The sequence below is a fragment of the Micropterus dolomieu genome, linkage group LG09, assembly GCF_021292245.1.
Source record: "Micropterus dolomieu isolate WLL.071019.BEF.003 ecotype Adirondacks linkage group LG09, ASM2129224v1, whole genome shotgun sequence".
NCBI lineage: Eukaryota > Metazoa > Chordata > Actinopteri > Centrarchiformes > Centrarchidae > Micropterus > Micropterus dolomieu.
Genome location: NC_060158.1, coordinates 20,961,099 through 20,975,993, shown reverse-complemented (window position 1 = coordinate 20,975,993; position 14,895 = coordinate 20,961,099). Strand labels below are relative to the sequence as shown.

General features: G+C 43.6%; 1 protein-coding gene across 2 annotated transcripts in view; it reads right to left on the bottom strand.

Moving 5' to 3' along the window:
- col16a1 (collagen, type XVI, alpha 1) overlaps window positions 1-14,895 on the bottom strand; it is a 142,609-nt gene that overhangs the window by 90,560 nt on the left and 37,154 nt on the right. The window contains exons 1-2 of one of the 2 annotated variants that reach the window (XM_046057866.1): window positions 13,679-13,783; window positions 6,309-6,355 (exon numbers count right to left, since the gene is read on the bottom strand). The gene's annotated coding sequence lies outside the window, so the exon portion shown is untranslated. Of the gene's footprint in view, window positions 1-6,308; window positions 6,356-13,678; window positions 13,784-14,895 lie in introns of those variants that run through there. The other variant, XM_046057865.1, reaches the window with a different exon arrangement.

Genomic DNA, 14,895 nt, shown 5'->3' with positions numbered 1-14,895 from the left:
GGGAGGAAGCTGGAGCACCCGGAGAGAACCCACGCGGACACGGGGAGAACAAGCAAACTCCACAAAGAAAGGCCGAGGTAACCGGGGTTTGAACCCACGACCTTCTTGCTGTGTACCACCGCGCCGCCCCATGCTAAATTCAGGTATTTAATTTTCACAATTTGGTTTTCTTAGAGGGTTTACATTTTTACAGGCTTTCTTTGCCTCTCATACATTACAGATTCAATCATGCAGACTAAAAGGATAAGATGCATCATTTTTCCATCTCCCCTCACAAACAAGCCCCATGCATCTCTATGAAGACATTGTAAGAGAAACTTCATAGTTGCCATAGATGCTGCTGTCAGAAGAACCTATTGCACACGAATATGTCCCCCTCACACACATACACCACCTCATGTACACTTAATCTTTGCTGCTTTACACTCTTTCATCATAATCGACTTGTAGCTATTTGCCTGACCCACTTTTTCAATAAATGTCATTGATTAAGAAGCAGAGATAAATCTGTCTGCCAAGGTTTTCTGCTTTAAAGTGCTCTGTTCAAAACTTGCCAATACAGAGGAAGATTGCATATAATAATTACTAGACCTTTCTTTCAAAGGTGCTTTGAGTGTTTGTGTGTGCGGGAGGCAGAAAAAAGAGAAATTACTGACAAGAAAGATGCAATTATTTTGAAGGTTTCTGTATTATACATGAAAGGCTGCTGTTTCAGAGGCCTCCAGAGAGCTTCATACGGGTAACAGATTTGTCTTCTCTTCCAATTCTTCACAGCTCTTCTATGCATACAAGAAAATCAGGCCAGGCAGTGCCATGCGACTACAGTTTCAATGAGAATTGATGTAAATGCTCCAGTTCACATGCATATGAGCCATTCATATCCTCGCCTGGTGGGACTAAATTGTGATGACAACCCTGAGAGACACGATCATAAATGCTTCATCATAGAAAAAAAGGGAAACAAAAAAACAATAAAACAAAATAAAAGGATGTGAAGGATCGACAACTGAGATATCATCGTAAAATTCAGAGCCTTGGGGGAAGTACGGGTTGTGACAAAACTGGTCTCATCTTAAATTAGACTGTGCTGTTGTTCACCAAATTGTCAGGGAACACAAGGTTTCTGAATATGGCCGGGTTAGGCTGGTCCAAGTTTTACAGGCTTGGTGTGTGTGCGTGCGCATGTATGTGATGGTGTGAACAATTGCAAGCACACATACTGCTCGCGTTGGGTGGGTTTGGCCGAGTTCCAGCTCTCGGCAGGGGAACATCTCTGAAAAGCAGGATCAATGAGCTAGTCAACCGGCATCATATGGTGGTCTGAAAACGTTCCATGATTTACGAGGTGCGAGGCCTCGCTCTAACCAGCTTTATTCTGTCAGCACTCTAAGTTTCGCCTCACCTTCTGTTCAACTTTAACTGCTCTGCCATTCTTTTTTTTTGTTTGTTTATGCACCTGTTCCATATTTGTTCACAGGACACCACTTTCAAAATAAAGCAGGTCTTCTCAGTCTAAGCTCTCTCCAGTTTCCCTCATTAAAAATAAGCAGAAAGGCAATCCAGTCTGATTACGGCTGAGGGACTCTTGAGCGATCTGTTGCTAATAAACATAAAAGTCTCTCTAAAAGTTTTTGCTGTGGGATTGGAAAGGATTGCACCTGTTGCAAAACCCTCTAGGGGGTACTCCAGGATAGGCCAGACTCTCCGTCACAAGTACCCCTGGGTAAGGAAGAAGCAACAAGGGAGGGGGGTCCATCTGTGTGTCCACATGTTCCTTCCCGGAGCTATCTTCCCACTCTCCATCTTCATTCTATCCTGCCCTCCTTCTCCATCCTCCCTCATTCATCTTCTCGCAAGCCCACGCCTCCTGCTTCCTGTCCTCCTCCACCTCCTTCATCCATAGCTGTAGTTAGGCTGGACACCTCCCCCAACCACCGCAACACTCTTTCTCCCCCTCAGTAACTATGTGAGGCGCAGGGAGTGGATGGATTCTGGCAGTGTCTTTATTGGCTCAGTTTTTTCCACTGCATGCTCCCATGCTCCCCTAAGAGGATGAGGGACGGGGGAGCAAGGGAGCACTGAAAGAGGGGAGTAGACGGGGTGGGTGAGGAAAGAGAGAGGGAGAATGAGAAAAAAATGTCACCTTTTTGCAGTCACCTTAGCGTTGCAGTCACCGAACCTTTACACATGCAGGGTGAAAATCAGACACACACAAACACACACGCACACACAGCCGAGAAGGAGATACAGACAGTGCATACGCGAGTTTCTGCATCTTCACTGCAGACAGAGGAGTGAGTTCTATTTCAAGCATGAGTGCTGATATAAATCACTCAATCAATGAGGAAAGAGATAGCCACAAATGCTTATAGATGGGCAGTCGCACAAAACACAGTCTAGCACACAGCACTGAATCAGTGTGAGGGAATCCTGTTTTGATAGTCATTAAAAGCCTCCGTACACTGGTGTGTACCACTAAATTGGCTTAATACTCAACACTGGCTCTTGTTGACTGATAATGTAACAGAGGCTTCAGCTTACCATGAATAAAATAGTGTGTGTGTGTGTGTGTGTGTGTGTGTGTGTGTGTGTGTATGGTGCTCTTCACTTTGCTGGTCTGCATTATTGCCGCAATAAGCCACAGAATAAAGTCAAACTGCCAGATACTGAGTCTGAGACACTCCCACTGCTGCAGCAAACGGCAACTTAAGTTACAGCATTGCCACACACTGAGCAGACTTCGGATTTAAGGCTGGAGCAAGACGTCGTAATACATTACTAAAGTCTAATTTGCCTGTCTTGACATCGGGGGCGTGGGGGTACAAAATAGAGCACAATAAAGAGAAGGAATGGGATCCATAAAGAACAGAGCGAGTTACTGAGGGAGATGAGGAAGGAGGCTTGAGAAAAAAAAAACGAGATGGAGAGGGAGTAGATTATGCCTGCCACATCCTGCGCCATGACGACAAGCATGTGGAGCCCATTCGGCCAAGTGACACATATTCCAACAAAAGCACTTCATCCCCCCCCCCCCCCCCCCCCCCCCCCCCGCCCCTGCTCTCAGTCTTTCCATCCAGAAGAAAGGTTCAAAAGGCAGAGAAGGGGGATGGGTCCGTGGAATATGCTGACACAGGCTAATGAGAAAGAGGGGGAGAGGGGGAGAAATACAAAGAGACACACACACAAAGAAGGAGAGGGACCAAGAAGTTGCGGAGAGAGGTGGAGGAAATACAGTAGCTGCAGCAGTAGTTTTCCACTGGAGCCTGGAAAGAGTTGGTGTGCTCCTCTCACTTGGAGCCAAGAAGCAAGTGTGGTCACATGATCACCAGGCCACGTTATTCAGATGTTTATGAGAGCTCATTACTTCCAAGACTTTGGAAAGAGAAGGGTCTTCTTCCTGCCAGGTTTTCCTGCTCTCCAACAGCATGCCAAATGTATTTTCCACATTAAATGTAACACAGACAACGTTTCTGTTCAGAGCCTCTCTCCTCTTAACTAAATCAGATATACTGGGGCTCTGCTTGCCCCCGAAAATTTCCTTTTTTTCTCTTACCTGTTTTTACATGTAAAGGATATGTATATGTGTGCATGTGTCTGGACATATGTCTTTGTCATTTGTTACATTCCTTAGGTTCACATTATGGTATCCCATCCAAACTTGATGGGACCTGATCGCACCTGTGCAGCCACTAAGCCAACAAGCCTCTACCTAACAAGTCTCTACAATGACTGTGTTAACATTGTGCTGTCCAAAACACACAATTATTGCAGCCTCACTCTCACTTCTCACACCCAAGTCGTCACATATGGACGCTTGAGCAAGACCCCTTGGCGTCACTGTTTAACGCGCTGGGTACCACTTTAGCATAATTTCTGGGTTACCAAAATAAACAACAATAATGCAATGTCCGGTTAGACTTTCAAAATAAAACATTTGGTTAAAATTGTGAAACGGCACAGCGTTAATGTAGGGTTAATGTTTAAATTTATGTAGCTTAAAGAGTAACTTATTTAACCTTATTTTCCCTTCTTTTTCTGTGTGTCTATGTGACTAATTGGGACAACATTTTTTGAAATTGGTCCAGTATTGAGTGAGTGCTCTGCAGTCGACAGCAGCGCAACAGGGCTGCAACATAATCTTTGCCAGCAAAATACGTCCACCAAAGTGCTTGTTTTTCCCACTGACTCAGATTGTTATTGCAATTATCTGACAAGATTATGGAAAGGACTCCTACAGAGATAGACCTTTTTTATAAAGAACAGGATCCTTTTTGTTTAAACAGAAACAGTCAATATGTGTCTATCATCGTTTTAGGGTTAAAAACACCACACAACAACACAAACTTACCAGTCGAGGCATCAGTAGACAAGAGAGGTAAAATTACTATTTCTGTCAAGCTTTGATGAGACTGACAGAGCGACTGTTTCTGGTAAAACAAAAAGGTCTATCTCTGTAGGGATCCTGTATCAGACACTCTGAGCCTGTCAGTGGCTCAATAGGACTACTAAATCAAATAGTGAGAAAATATGAACTAATTCTGGGGAAATTTAATTAGGGAATACTTATGAGTTTAGTTGATTTAACTTCACTCTAATATAAAAAGGAGTCCATAAAAAGTACCTTTATGCCAGTAACTTTAATTTTTCAGATAAAAATGAACCTTTTTTTCCCCATCCAGCACTGGTTGGACAGCATGTGAGGGCAAGTTCTGATTCAACATAAACAGGCTACTTAGTTTCAGGATCATTATCATTAATACCTCTGCTGGTACTTTGTCACAGGGGCAAACAAACTTCCCTCTGAGGTGTATTGCCTTCCATCAGTACTTCAAGTTAATCGATATATTATGGCAGATGTGCGAGGGAGCCAAGCAGCTTGGCAAATAAAAAAAAGCCCTCTACACTTTGCTCCCTCTGAGGACTCAGGAAGCGATGTCGTTAGTTCAAGGGCTGGAGATGGCCAAAGGAGCATTAAGACTTGGCCAAGGTCGACTGTTGACACTTGCCTCCTAATTGCCCAGAGGCTGCATGGGCATGCAGTCTGCTTTCAAATGCAAAACTGCACTTTAAGAGATTACAGAGACACACCTGGAATACATATTACCATTTAGCATCACCCAAGACTTTTCCCTCTGTTTATCAGCTCAGATAGTTTATCCTGGCAAAACTATGTGTGCACACGTCCCAATCACACACACACACACACACACACATACACACATACTGTAATAATAGAGCGTGCAGGTAAACACCTTGGCATGCGGAAGCAGACTAGGACTCGCACAAGCAGAAGTAAAACTGCATTACCATAAAGACTAGCTTTACAAGCCAATTTAAAGAGGAAATAAAGCCATCTGCATGTCCTCCAGTGGCTAATTACAGCAGGTCATGAAGCACATACAAAACACAAGTGTCTGACTGAATCAATATCAGCATGCTTCACATTGCGCATGTTGACACACACACACACACACACACACACACACACACACACAGGGTGTTTCTAATCAGATCAATATGAGCAATATCAGTGTTGTGAATCTCAGCTGCTGCTGTGTCTGCCATATGCTGGTCTGTTATATCTGCTCCATTAACCCTATAGGGATCCAAAGCTCTTCTTGAATGCCTACAAAAAAAGTTATATTTGCTAGTGAAGAGTGTATACACAGCAGCCTTTTGCATGTCAATGTAATTCATCCTCAAGGTGGTTAAATTAAAAACCTCTAAGAAATCTACTGTACATTTCTTAGAGGTTTAATCCTTGTCTACATCACCAAAAGAAACAGACAGTGGGAATGTAAATCAGCCCTGAGTCGGTGGCTTTTAGGCTAATCGAACTGTCCGCCAGGTAAACGAAACGCACCAGGAGTTCAGGATACTTCTGACAGCCAATGCTGGCAGGTTTAATGAAAGTGTTGGCTCATTAACATAGGGCTCAGACGGTGGCCCTGTGCTGTCCCTTCTAGGCTCGTTATCTCAACAGCGATCCACCACATCCATGGCTAATTGGCTCCAGCATGCAATAAAACTTCTAACATTTTGAGAGAGGTTTGTTTTTAGAGCTTGCTAGCATGTTATCAGCAGGTCCACTGATACAAAGCATCAGATGGCTGCAGGTTCACCTAATTTCTCCACCCTAATGATGGATCCTGCACAGGGGTGTGAGTTTGTGTTTGGAAAGTGATGAGGATGCAAACAGGAGGGGATAGCTGCCCTACTTTCAGAAAAACTGTCCATTTTGTCCAGTTTAAACAGAGTTAAACATTGTACTGTATTTAGATTACAATATAACCACCGTTGATACAAACCATGCACCAGCGAGAAACATCACTTCTATCTTCTGTCACCACGTTACCTGCAATGAAAAGAAAACATGTCTTAGTGTGCTGCAAGTTAACTGAAAATTGGCAGTAAAACATAAACTTTATTTCGTGTTTAGGAAATTGAAATGCCACATATATTTTCACTGGAAATTGTGTTTAGAAGTATAGGCTAAATTGCATAGAATTGAACTACTTGTCAAACATTAATTTAGCTGCTTGCTTATATTGCTATTTTTTTATGTTGCCATGTCTTTTCATTTCTTTTAGACTGCTGTGTGTGTCAGGGCTTAAAAGACAGGATTTGAAAGTGGGTTGGACATTTAACATGCTATATTTTCTTTCCTTTCATTTTACCAGTAAATAATGGTCAAAATGAAAAGAAGAGAAGTGCTGCAGTTATTATTTTTATAACTGACAAACTGTTGACTAAATCTGCACCAGCAGTGATATGGGCCTGCCTGCAGGGCAGGGAAGCTAAGATATCATGCCGCCTCAGGCTTTTAGAGTTTAAGATGTTTGGGAGCAAAAACACAGATATCCGTGATTATCCCCTTAAAATATCGGTCCTGTGTGACAAAAGTTAATTTTGTCACACTACCTTTTAATGTACTTCTAATTTGTATTTCATTCTCTCTGGATCTTGGATAAGTGCGCTTGTGCTGCTAGCAACACATTGCAGGGCTGAACTGTCATAGAGAAAGGCTGTGCTATGACAGTTGCATACAACATCGATGTTTTAAGATTAAATGTAATATACTTGTTACGGCTGCTGATTGCGACCACAGCACAAGTGGATGCACCCTTTGCTAGGGCGGGTTCAGCCATAAGTCTGTATCATTTCAACTAACGCGAAGATAACGAGCAGAGAGGCTAGTTCTTTTTTTTTTTTTAACCTGTCCTGTCCAGCAGCCTGGTATAGAGTATGATGAGCTGGATACCATATTGTGCCAGACAGATTTTACTTTAACAAGAGAGTATTAATATACTCCTTTGTCTGTTTTATTATTTATTTAATTATGTATTGATTTGTCACATGGGGATGGGGGAGCACAAACATTCTAGGCTAGTTCTGCTCACTTCTTGCAAGGTAATCAGGAACTTTTAGTTGCTTTTTTATACTGTTGCGCAACTGTTATTTTTGAACAGATGTCAGAAAGGAGAAGCACGGAGGTGGGAAGGGAGATTGAAAACCTCAGTGCAGTAGTAGAGGTGAAGTTGGCTATACAGCTTTAAACATCAAAAGAATCCTGAGGTGTGTGTTTGAAACGCAGGGAAAATAAGGTTTGTGAAAACAACACAATAATTGTCATGTTGTACTTCTGGCTTTTGCTTGTACACTTTTTTTCAATTGCAAACACACTACATCGATCCTTATCTTGTTGAAACGTACTGAGTGTTGGAAAATGTGGATTACATTTCTATGTCTTCATCAAGGTGTAGGCAAGCAGCAGCAGCAGCAGCAGGAGATGCTTCCTTTCATTTTGCATCTGTCTGCATGCACTCCCTCTCACACCCTCTCTCTCTCTTTCATATGCATCAGCGGTCCTTGCAATTAGTTTAGATTAACTAGAACCTGCTGTGGGGAAGCCGGCCTAAGCCCAACCTTTTGCAGCAGTGAGGTTGGCAGGTGGTATTTCCAACTGAAAGTCTTGACAGTGCCAGCGGCGAACAGAAGCTCGTCTCGACAAAGAGAGCGTCTTTTTGTGTCTTAAAGGTGTAAAGCTTGCTCCGTCTTACAGAAAAACAGTGAGACCTGTTACACTCTGCCACCCTTCTTCCCTCACATTGTCCTGGTCATTAAGAGTCTCAAAGGGTTTAGCGTTGACCTCTTTACCCCTGCAGAGAAGATATGCTCACTATCATCGCCCGAGATCAATGATGGTGTGAGACCGAGAACAGAGAGAGGGCCAATAAAGAAAGACAGACAGCGAAAGAGAGAGATATATAGAGAAAGAGACTGTTCCACATCAAGTCCTAAGCTGATCGATTCCCTCCTAACAGGGCCTAGTAGTATTGATCGTAGTGTAAGTAGCTGCCTCAATGTGGCTTACACTGAAGGCCACACAGCACTGCTGCAATGGTCTACTGATATCCAATAGAAGTTGGTTTTTAATACTTATTCAATTTCATTCAGTGTCTCTTTTCAAATGTTTTGGTTTGAAAAGTGATTTTACAGCCTTGTTAAGGCATACATGCCCTCAAATGTACACTGTCACAAATCTACTGAGTAAATAATTTCCCACACCACATGGGAGTCTAGCACTAGACGGGGGGCCTATTATCGTTGCAAGTGCTCACCCATTTGCTTGTTGCTTGTTGCTGTTGTTGTTTTTTATCTGAAAACTGTGTGTTTTGCGAGCGTGTGTGAATGTGTATGTCCTTTGAGCCACACACTTGAAGGGATTTTCTTGGTTTATGATCTCAGCACAAAAACCAAGCAAGCTAAACAGAAGGGAAGGCAGAGATAGAGGCAGTGGAAGATCTACGACAGAGGAGACGGAGATGAGTGAAGGATGAGTGGGGGAAAAAAAGAAAGAGGAAAAGAATGCAGGTCAGGCCTCGAAAGATTACCGCATGAAGGTGGTCTAGGCAGCACGGCTAATTATGCGTGACATTACTGAATAAGCTGTTCCGCTTGCTACATTTTATTAAAGGGAGTAAGAGGCTGCACGCCTTAATTCGTTATTCATTGATTTTAATGGATATTTCACAGTGAAAAGACAGGACAGGAACAGTCAAAATTTGGCCTTCAGAAAATGTGTATTTCCAGGTAATCAACTTATTGATTTTAAGGGAAAACAACAACAAAATCTGATTGTTTTTCCCTAACTGTCAAAACCAACACATTTGGAATTATACTGTACAACACATGCTGAGGAATGGTGTTATTGGGAGATCACACTTTGACAAGACGTAAATGTCTATGGGCTTAAGGGAGGCGCAACATTTGAGTAGCGATGTTTACAGGTGAGATCTCAAGGCAGCTTTGCACCATTTACCCAACCAGTGAGGCAATCCAGTTTTACAAATAACTGTAAATGTTGCACACAAGACAGTCCCCTGTGCCAGAGTTACAAGGAATCAGTGAAGAGGGTTTTGTTCTGTACACGGCATTGACTCAGACCTCCAGCTGAGTGAGTTGTGATTCTAATCCATCCATTTGTTCTTCCTCTCTCCCTACCTACCAAGCACTTGCCAAATATGTTAATCTAATCACATATGCCAACTTATTCTACCAGGCGTAGTGTGTTTTTCTCAAAGCAAAGACCTCTGACTAAGTCCTAGATACTTGTGGTATGCAAAGCACTTTCTTATACGCACACATACATTAGGATTAGAATGCACACACATGCATGCTCAGTCTCCCAGCAGACATCCAAATTCCCAGAAATGTAAAGGCATACGTGCACACATGAACTGAAACCCCGCTGCATGGGCGAGCTCCGGGAGCAGCTGCTTTTGTGCATCTCCGGGTTGCCAGTGCGAATTAGAGAGAAGGCTGCTCTGCCTCCTCTAAATGTTTCATGATGTTTACCAGACTGTTTGTTCTGAGATCAGATCAAGGGCGGACCACTCCCACTGCCCGCACCAAAGGGAAGAAGAGGGGAGGAGCAGAGGGGGTTAAGGAAAGGAAACAGGTAGATGAATGAGTTTCTATATAGCTGGATTGATGGGTGGATGGCTTCAGTGATGGATGCTTAGATGGGTGGATACAGGAATACATTACACCAGCATCACACCTAATCTGTAATGCATACGTGTTACTGCCGTTTACGGTACGGGCAGAATGCTGCTCAAAGATCTTGTTGCTCGAGTAAAATGAAATAACATTCATTAGATGTGGTTATCGATCACATTTTCATTATGAAAAAACCTTACTGGCAGCTGGCCACATGCATGGCAAAACAACATTCAGTATGTGCATGCATTATCATTGCATATGTTGAATCTAAACTTGCGCAATCAGAAACCTGGATGGATAGAATGAAGGTGACCCGATAGAAATGAGGACAAAGGGCTAAATAATGAAATCTAAAAAACTCAACACGCAAAAAAAATCATCACAGAGAGTGGTGGAAGATGGGTGAATGGATACAGGGTACAAAGACACACAAAATCTATAGCTGGAGGATGGCAAACACCAAAGCAGATTCAATAAATATGACGACATAGAGGTAACGCCTCTACAGTGAAAAACTACAGTAGCTTACTAATGGTGATGGGAATTCAGAGGGAATTCTCAGCTGGAATTCCTAGGCAAACTTCACAAACAGGAATACAAAATAGGGAATAGATTATAATTTATTCAGAATTAGATTCACAGTGTGACGGCTCCCCTGCTGTGACTCCTGAGACCTACACTTAGTGTGAGACGGAGTGTGTTTTTTATTACTTTTTCCATTTGAATGAGGCTTGGTGTGTTTTGGTTTTGTCTGTTTGTGTTTCTCACTCTCTTGCTCTCCCTCTATCTCTTCCCCTTAAGCCTAGTTCGCACTACACGATTTTTAAGCCGGATTTGCCGGCCAGAGAGCTCGGCGACCGTCGGGCTGTGATCGGGGGTAAATCAGCAATCGATTGGTGGTCCTCAGTCGTTATGTGTGAACTAGTCAACGACGCATCAAAACGGCTCCCTGACGCATCTCAGACGCATCGCAGATGCCAGCCAAATGTCTAGCATGCCAAATATCTGGAGGAGTTGGAGGAGGTAGCTGGCAGAGCAGCTAATTTTTCACTGCAAAACACTTTTTACTCACCTCCAGCTCTCTCTGTAGCACAGACAATTTCTGTTAACTGGGTGTGCTAATCCATTCTTTCACCCATATTCTTTGTCTTTATAATTGTTATCTTTATAATAACAAACAACAGCTGTTTTGTGTGTAGGTTTGCGTGATTTGCTGTTTCCCATTTCACGTGTGTTTTCAAAACGTGGTTTGGAATCCAGCCATTGGGTGACACAGCTGTTGTCAGCTCGTGTAGTGTGTGACCCCCTGTCACCAATCAGTCATGTAGTGTGAACACCACAACACCTTCAAGACTCCCGTTACAAGAGGGCAAGTTGTGTAGTCTGAACAGCATGGCGATCGGCCGAGGTTGAAAGTCGTGTTGTCTGCACGAGCCTTTCGTTGGTAGCTGTGGCCGTTACCTCTGTCTCTCATGGTTTGTCGCCTTCACTCACCTGCCTAAGATCTGCAGTCTACATCATGCCAATCAGCTCTTCATCTTAAACCCAAGCCTCACATCCAGTCACCGTCGGCTCTTTGAGTCATACACAGTATCTCTAGTGAAGCTTCCAGCTGTTTTGCTTGTGTGATACTAGGAATTTTGCCTTTTTGCTCTGTTTGCTTGCCAGCCACACTAACCTTTGTCTCTGTCTTCAGATTCACCTGCAACCAGATATCCTCCTCAACCTGCCCAGCTTGCCTGCCAGCTCACTCTGCCACACACCACATGGATCACTAACAATCCCTGCTCCACTCTCCAGCCGGCCAGCCAGATTCACCAGCCCAGTCCAACTACACCACCCTGGGCTATTCCCCCAACTCAAGCCTACCCCTATTCTGTGTCATTAATTAAACTGTTTAAACTTAAGTGCCTGTCTCCAGTCTGCTTCAGGGTTCTAGCCTCAAATCCTGATGCACGGTATTCGTATGGCTGGGGTAAGCTAGAAAAGATCTACAGATTTTCAGACAGTCTCTCCTGGAAGATAATTACAGTATTATACTCATGTGTACATATGAAAAAACAGAACTACAGAAATAGAAAAAAATGAAAAAAGAGAGCATGAGAGAGTTGTTTGATCCATGCTTAATTCCTCACCTCCACATCTGGCTGCAACTGCTGGGTGAGTTGGATATGAATTTGGGTCAGCAGTTTCAGAAAGCTACCAAAATGTCATATGAAGTCTCCCCAGTTCCAATGTCGATGTCAGCAATGTGTGGGAAGAGGGAGTTTCAGACATTGTTCAACCATCCGACAAGCACTTTGCGAGCATATTGACAAAGCAAGTTGCTAAAACTAAAGTACGACACAGCAACCCTACTGCAAGACAATAACATCAATACTAGACAATTTAGTTACATTCCAGATTACGTTGGAAGACAATGTTTTGTTGTTTATTTTTACGTTCAGAGCCAAAGTTTTCTCCACTGGCCACCACAGTTTGGTTAAGGAAATAAAATACAATAGCTTTTTAGCCAATTGAGAAGATCAATACCACTCTTGCATTTCAAAGGTAATAAAACTATATAGTAGATTTTGTAGGCTAAAAATTAAGTAAATGACTTTATGGGTGCTGGTAGGTGGATTTTGTTTTGTGAAGCTAGCTACTTCCCCTGGTTTTCAGTCTTTTTGTTAAGCTAAGCTAACAGGCAGTAGCTTTAACTGTACAGACGTGACAGTGATGTTGATCATCTCAGGTATGTTTCTGTTCCTCTGTGTTCAGTTTCTTCACCAATGTTTTGAGTTTAGCCACTGATGTTGGTGGTGTAGGCTACTACGAACAATGGTGACAGAACCTCAGCGGATCATGTTGGAGCTGACCGATGTTGAAGAGCAGCTACTTTTAATGAAATCACTAAAATGCAGAAACAAGAGAAGGCGTGGAAGGAGATGGTATATACGACCCTTGAACCGGTTGAGGCAGAAGGAGAAGGACAAACCGGAAATATGTAGGAGGAAATGTGATGCTACCCAGCTGATATTAACATTCTATGTTTTACCTTCTGCATAGATTTGACACAGGAGCATAAATTGGCCTTAACTCTTGGCTGGAAAGTGAAAAAGCATATTTCCCAACATGTCGGACTATTCCTTTAAGGCTATAGGAAACTAAAACACTTTGTTATGGTGGGGTTAGGGGAATATTGTGGCTACATCTAACAGGCACATGTTAATTGAAGGTTTGCGATGGGGCTTAAACTCCAGTCAAGCGTGTACAAATCAGATGTGCCCATAGACCAGGAATGGATGGAAAAAACGTGGATATAATTCCTAAGATACCCTGCTGCAAACAAACCACAGGTTGCCTCCTTCACCTTGCAGTGTGCCATAGGTAGCCTATGTCACAAAAGGACCAACATAATGGGACATTATATGATGTGGCACAGGGAATACAGTAGGCCTAGCTATAACTTGTTCTCCTGCTTTCTATCTTAAACAATGAAGAGGAGTGCATTAGTATTCTAGCCTGTAGCCTTATCTCTAGCACTCCTCTTTTTCTTAAGCTGCAACGTTGGGCAAATATTTCCTCCCTAACTTGACATTTTTCATCGTTCAACACCCAAACCCCCCTCCCCCTTCTCCTCAGACGGCGTTTAAGACGATAATTGACATTCTCAGACAAGATCAGTGCTGACCTGGAAGCGAGCAGGGAGGCGTTTAGGCGGTGGCGAAGCTCACAATGCCTGCGCTGTTCTGCGGGTAATTACACGCGGGGCACGGAGATCGGCCGCTGCTTATTGAATTCATATCAAATAAAACTTCGGAGAAACTGCCGGCTGACGGTGCGGTGTGGCACTATCACCCGTCCCCCACACCCCTCCCCCTCCCCCTCCGCAGCTCATCTACACCCCAGTTTCTCCTAATTCACTTATTCTGTCATTTCTGCTCCCTCTCTCATATTTGCTGGCTCTTTTTCTCCCCACATCTACCCTCCCTCCCCGAAATATCACTTTCGGCTCATTGGCCTCTCTCTATGTTTCCCCCCTTCATCCTTTTCCTGTTCACTTGGTCAAACCTCTGGAGTTCTATTTCAGTTTCTTTATCGGATTGTCTGGCTGCTTTACTCAGCTAAAAGCTGGGGTCTCTTGTGTTATTATCCCGTGTATACCCCCCCCCAACTCAGCCCCAGCTGCGTTTCTGCCACCACTCGGTGTCTGTCCTCACCTGGCCTCACGCTCTGCCACTTGCTATTTCACTCACAAGCCATCCTCTACTCCATTCTGTAATCATCTCTCTGCATCCAACAGCCTAATCAACTCTTAGAAGATTTTTTTTTATTATTCCTTTCAAAGGTCATGATTGACGCAGAGGAGAATACAGATTACTATATAGTGGTCTGCCCACATAATAGTTAGTTATTTAAAGCACGCTTGCATTTTATTCCCTTCGCTCTATCTCCAGAATGCATGCTGTTATTTTGTCTGTTGCACTGCCGCAGTTTTTCCCCTCGCCAAGAGTTCTGCTACCTGCCACTTGGGGGCGACATGACCATATGCTTCCATTTATTAACTGATCTGCAACTGCAGGTCCACAGCCCCTGCTGTGCCTTATACACAGTCCACAGTCTCGGGTAGCTGCACCATCCCATGGTCTCCCTCCTCCTAATCCTTCTCTCCATCACCCCTTTCATCCCTCCATTACCCCCTCATGCACCCCCCGCACTTCTTAAATCAGCTGCGATAAAAACAGATGCCAGATTGAAATGTCACAAGTGTATCTCAAACTGCCAGAACATTAACCTGTTCACCCTTAGGTGCCTTGCGTTTCTCGGGGGGGGGGGGGTCTCTGCAGGGGCTGGAGCAGTACGTGGTGAAAGGGAGAAAGAGAGGGAGGTAGGGTGAACTGCCATTTA